The sequence below is a fragment of the Armigeres subalbatus genome, chromosome 3 (genome assembly GCF_024139115.2).
Source record: "Armigeres subalbatus isolate Guangzhou_Male chromosome 3, GZ_Asu_2, whole genome shotgun sequence".
Taxonomy (NCBI): domain Eukaryota; kingdom Metazoa; phylum Arthropoda; class Insecta; order Diptera; family Culicidae; genus Armigeres; species Armigeres subalbatus.
In genome coordinates this window covers 230,573,524-230,579,033 of record NC_085141.1, presented here as the reverse complement: position 1 = coordinate 230,579,033, position 5,510 = coordinate 230,573,524, and the positions used below count along the sequence as shown (strand labels likewise).

At 32.3% G+C, this 5,510-nt stretch overlaps 1 long non-coding RNA gene across 1 annotated transcript; it reads right to left on the bottom strand.

The window, feature by feature from the left end:
• Positions 1–3,058: 3,058 nt before the first annotated feature.
• LOC134226574 (uncharacterized) lies at positions 3,059–4,832 on the bottom strand. The gene is made up of 2 exons (XR_009983509.1): positions 4,710–4,832; positions 3,059–3,581 (listed from the first exon to the last, which is right to left on the bottom strand). It is a non-coding gene; the product is annotated as an uncharacterized LOC134226574 (long non-coding RNA).
• Between the last annotated feature and the right edge of the window lie 678 nt (positions 4,833–5,510).

Here is a 5,510-nt window from a genome sequence, read left to right as displayed (position 1 = left end):
TTTCCGATAATCATTCATGACCAATAAATATCTGGAAGCTTATAGAGCTGATGGGCTTGCGGCACACATCTTTGTTTGCTGCTCTCCTGCTTTGCTGCTTTGTTTGCTTTGCTGTCAAACTGTGGTTGAAAAACCATTTTCAATCGGCATGTTCCGGTGGCTTAATCATCCTTAAGATTAAAAGTGGCACCTGAGCTCCTTAGAGTTCTTTAGAAACAAAACGTCTCGAAGCATAGGAGAGGAAATTTTCTCTCACCTTTTAATATCAAATGTTGGGGCAATTATTAATTTTAATCAATGCCTTATCAAAAAGTACATGCAACTTCCATAATAATCCACTTTTTCACAAAGTGTGCGTATTTTATTCAAAGTACCTATCTGTCACCTAGAATTAACTAAAACGAGTTTATTACGTAAGCCATTTTAATGAATGACAAAAGCACCACAATCTGTTAAACTCAATATATTTCAGCAAAAGGGCATTGAATAACGGCACGCTCACTCATTTACTCATTCATGGGTCCTGAGGTACATAGGTACATGAGGTACATTTTATTAGATACCAAGTATATTAGGAATCGATACTTTGATATCCGATACCAAGTAAGTATCGAATTGAAGTACTTGAATCAATCGAGTACCCGATTTAAAGTCTGTTAAATATAATAAACCTTAATAGAAACATTCGTATTTTTTTTAAATAATTTAATTGTAATAATAAATACCAAGTATTCATTTTCTGCCGCTCATTTATTTGTGCTAATTGTGGTATATTATTAGTGAAAATCACAAAAGTGTACAAAGCTTTATTTAATAGATTTTTCATAATTCACATAAAATTGAAGATCGCAAATGTGGCTTATCCTCAATCCTAAAGTGACCAGACGTATTATGCGGGACAGTCCCAGACAGTGAATTCGAGAGACTATGCAATCCGTAGAAAATCCTAGGAATCTAAAAGCATTTGAATTAATAAGGGTCTGAAGAATATGGAAAATTAGTTTGATTTGCGCAATAAAAAATTTGTAAAAATATTGTGGAACTATCTGAGTCAGAATGCGCCTTCCAGGATCTAAAAATCGGGATATCAGAAAATGTGTGAAGCTGGAACACCCACCTATAAAATCAGGAAAACGCCTGAAACAATTGAGGATTGGAAAAAATCAACTTCACCATCTTCATCTAATGGTTGTCCATACTGAACACTTACATAACATAAAGGACGACGGAAAATACTCAAAAGACCTGTGAAAAATGTTAGCATATCGAAGGATTTCCACAACTGAAGCGGGAAATCGAATCTTAGCCCATAATTTACAACATACATACGCTCAGACGAACGGCGCCGCAAACCGGACGGCCACGAGAATAAGATTGTAAAACATTTCTTTCAAAAATATTAAGAAAATCCAAAATAATCGTTTCTAAGAAATCGAGTAGTTGGCATCATACTCGGTGTTGAAGGTTGATAGGACACAGAAATCTTTTGGAACGATTTGATTATTTTTTTAACAAATTATTATTAAAGCCTGTCCACGTTAAATCTTGGACATCCATCTTCCAATGCGATTTTTAAAAAGAATTACAAATCACTGAGACGATCAATTTACATGGCAGCTGAATCTCTTGGTTTTATGTGACAATTTCAGAATGTTTTAGTTATCGTCTAAATTGATAAAATGGCAATACATCTTTTGGGCATTATCCAAGTGTCCGAAATATAACGTCCTGTCCATTAATACTAAAATAATTACTCATAACATATAAATCAATGAATAATGCATAAAATGTCTCGGATTAATCCAAGAAAAACTGGTCATTTTGCTCAATCCTAAGTCTGCTTCAAATTTTATCAAACTCGATAGTAAATGGCTCAAATTTCTCGGGAAATATCAGCTTTGTACTAATATTTGCAACTGTGTTGCAAAAGTCCCATCCCGTTGATGAAGCATCAGAGAGATTCGCATCTTTAGGTAGGTACATTTATAAAAATACCAAAAAATATATTTAATGATCTAAAGAAACATTTGATTAAATGTTTCACGTGAAATATAGTTTAACAGCTTTTAATACACTCTCAAGATAAGTGAATTAAAGTATCGAAGAACAAATAGTAATGAAATGTGCTTAATTCTTCAGTGTTCCATTCAACATAAATAATTAATAACTACTTGACAGTGAGAAAACAATCGTTTTTGAATTTTACTTCAAATTGGCATCAAAAAACAAAAAAAAATCCACCCTGTGAGAAAAAAAAGTTATGATTAATTTTGAGCAACCCAAGATCATGTCCGATTTAGCTCAAATTTTGCATAGGGGGATATTTTTGGCTACGATAACGTTTGTGCATCGTCCGGTGTTAAAATTCGATGAAAAAAAAATTTATCATCTGAAAAAAAAATCTAAAAAGTCCCAAAAATGTTCTAAGAGAAAAAATCTATTTTCTTCAAATTTTTTTTGAAATAACATCAGATCTCGACGTTTCATGCATTTTTAAGTAATTTGGCATCAAAAACAAAAATTCGATTTTCGACTTTTCCTTTGGAAAAATTTCTAATAAAAACTAAATCATGTCCGATTGAACCCAAATTTTGCAAGGGGCCATATTTTGGGGTAATGAAACTTGTGAGCAATGTTGTTTTTTTTTTAAATTCTAAAATGTCATTTTCATTGGCACCCACTGGTTATGCAAGTAGTTAACGCTTCATTCCATGAGATTCTTGGATAACTGGAGCAGTAGATCATATGTAGCATCATAATTGGCAGAAGACCCTGTGCATCATTGTTTAAATAAAAATATATGCATTTTATTTTTACACGATTTCTCGAAATTTTTTTACACATTACATTTTTGCACGCACGCATCTCAATAGTGTTAAAAAAAGAATTCAGTTTTTGCGTTTTTACATTAAGTTGAATATTCTAAATTCGATGCATTGAATCTCCATATTTTTATATTTGTTTATTTTTAGTGTTAATAGAGTCGAATTGGATTTTAACGACTTAGTACTGATTAGGTAATTGTGATTAGCTTTGAAAGAGAGACACTTGTGAATCGTAAGGAGTTTGAACATGATCTGATTAGATCGTTTATTAGTATCACAGATTGTGAGATAACATCGCAAAAACACGATCGTTATCGTTCGTAACTACACTGTATGTGTATTGGAATCTTGCATACAACAATTCTTCCCCTTTTGGAGACTTTTCATAGTTATTCGAAATTGACATTCATCAACACAATTCTCTTCACAAATTACACTTCTTAAAACAAAGATTTTTAAATTCTTTACTAATTGAGCTTTAGATACTTTACATGTTTTAATCATGCTTTCATGAACTACTAAACGATTTTTTTTATCGGAACAAATAACTAAGTTTGAAAATTTCATATTCAAATTCTTCATTTTTGTAAGTCGCCTCAATAGATTTGTTTCTTCGCTCGCCGAATAACGACGCCTTCGCTGCTTGTTCGACTCGAGTATACGATCATCTTCAGCTTGAAGCCCATTGCTTTTTATCGTCTCCCTTAGCAACATATTTCCAGCGTTTTCTAATTGCCAATAATGCATAAATGATTTCTGTGAAGTATAAAAAAACAGATTTATAGTATTATTTTCTTTTACCGATCGGTTACTGCTTTGAATGCTGCTCATTTTACTCCTTTCAGCATTAGAAATTATTACATTATTCATAGCATAATTAAAATAGGTAAACATTTTCCAAACACTTGCGCCACCTATAGAGTGTCGAACAAACTAAATGAACAAATTCTTGTTCCATATAACAAAATTATCCAACCGTGGACCCCACACATCTGTACTTATACGACTTCCAATTAATTAGTTGCAGCACTTACGCTGGACTTATCTTATGAACCATTAAGTTTCCTGTTATTTGCAACCAATTTCCTAATTACATTTATAAATATCTGATCTTGTCCAATTAATGAAAACACCAATACTTCTAATTGAAATCCAAGAACTTTTTCTCTTGTGTTTATGTAATTTTTGCAATTCCGCAAAACGTTGTCAAATTTTAACACCTCCAGTTTAATCTATAGGTATACCATTCAAGTAAATAATTAGTCTACCGAGACTTCATCACTAATAAACACTAAATAATTACTGGATAATACATGTGAAAACCGCATATACATAAAATGCTCCAATTTTCTCTTAAATTTATTTATAACTTATCCTTTTTGGACACCGATGGCAATTCCTCCTTATTTCACGAAATGTAAACTTAAAGATAAAATATGTATATATGACTCAAACGCCATTCCACATCAAAACTTCAACATTATTTATGCGTTTATTGAATTGTAATTTGTATATCCATAACAAAAGCACTGTTGTTTCATTTAGGCTTTGTCTCTCGTTGACGTCGTGGTAAATATTATATCAATAGAGACAAATGTGCTTTTCAAGTAATATGATAATAAATCACATATTCCGCATTTATTAAGTTTTAGTCGCACTTTTTATTGCATTGGTTATTTACTTCTCTATATAAAATAGTTTAATCACTGACACAAGGTCCCCAAAGAGGAACGACATATGAACAAAAATCTCCGATGTATGTAGGTTTAACTTGATGTCGGATCTATTGGATATTATAACCAATCACTATTTCCGATATTCTTTACCGGTTGTAATCAAATATTTTACTTTTCGCAATTATGATCTCACGCGGAAAAATTTTACCTCGTCGCCACTTTTATATTTGTTTATTTTTAGTGTTAATAGAGTCGAATTGGATTTTAACGACTTAGTACTGATTAGGTAATTGTGATTAGCTTTGAAAGAGAGACACTTGTGAATCGTAAGGAGTTTGAACATGATCTGATTAGATCGTTTATTCGTATCACAGATTGTGAGATAACATCGCAAAAACACGATCGTTATCGTTCGTAACTACACTGTATGTGTATTGGAATCTTGCATACAACACATATGTTTCGTGAACTGTCAAAAGCTGCCCTAGCCTTTTTGGTCCGTATGCTCTTATCGATCTTGTTTCCACCGTACGACGTTAGCTGGCTGCCAAGATATTGAAAGTTTTCGTACAATTCCACTGCACTATGGTCCAGGATACAGATTTATGCGGAAAGATGCATTTTACGCCAAAACTGCATTTTTTTAGAAAAAAAACTGTTGTTCTACAAAGTTGTTCGAAATATTAATGCCATCATTATGGTACTACCAAAAATAGGGTGGCCCATCATATAAAAAAATTAGATTTTTTTTTTATTTCTCGGAATATTGACATGTTATGTTCTACAAAGTTGTAGCGCAGCTTATTCCAATCAATTTTGCCAAAAAAACTTCTGTAGCTCTTAAGTTGGCCGATTTAGAGCAATTTTACCTACACGGTTTGAAATTTTTTTTATCTTCCTTTGTAACATTTTCCCCTAAGAGGCTCGAAATTAATTATTAAGTTTACCTAATTGGATTAGGGTGTACCTCAGAAAACAGTGTTTTTGATCTACTTTTTTTGTTTTAGAT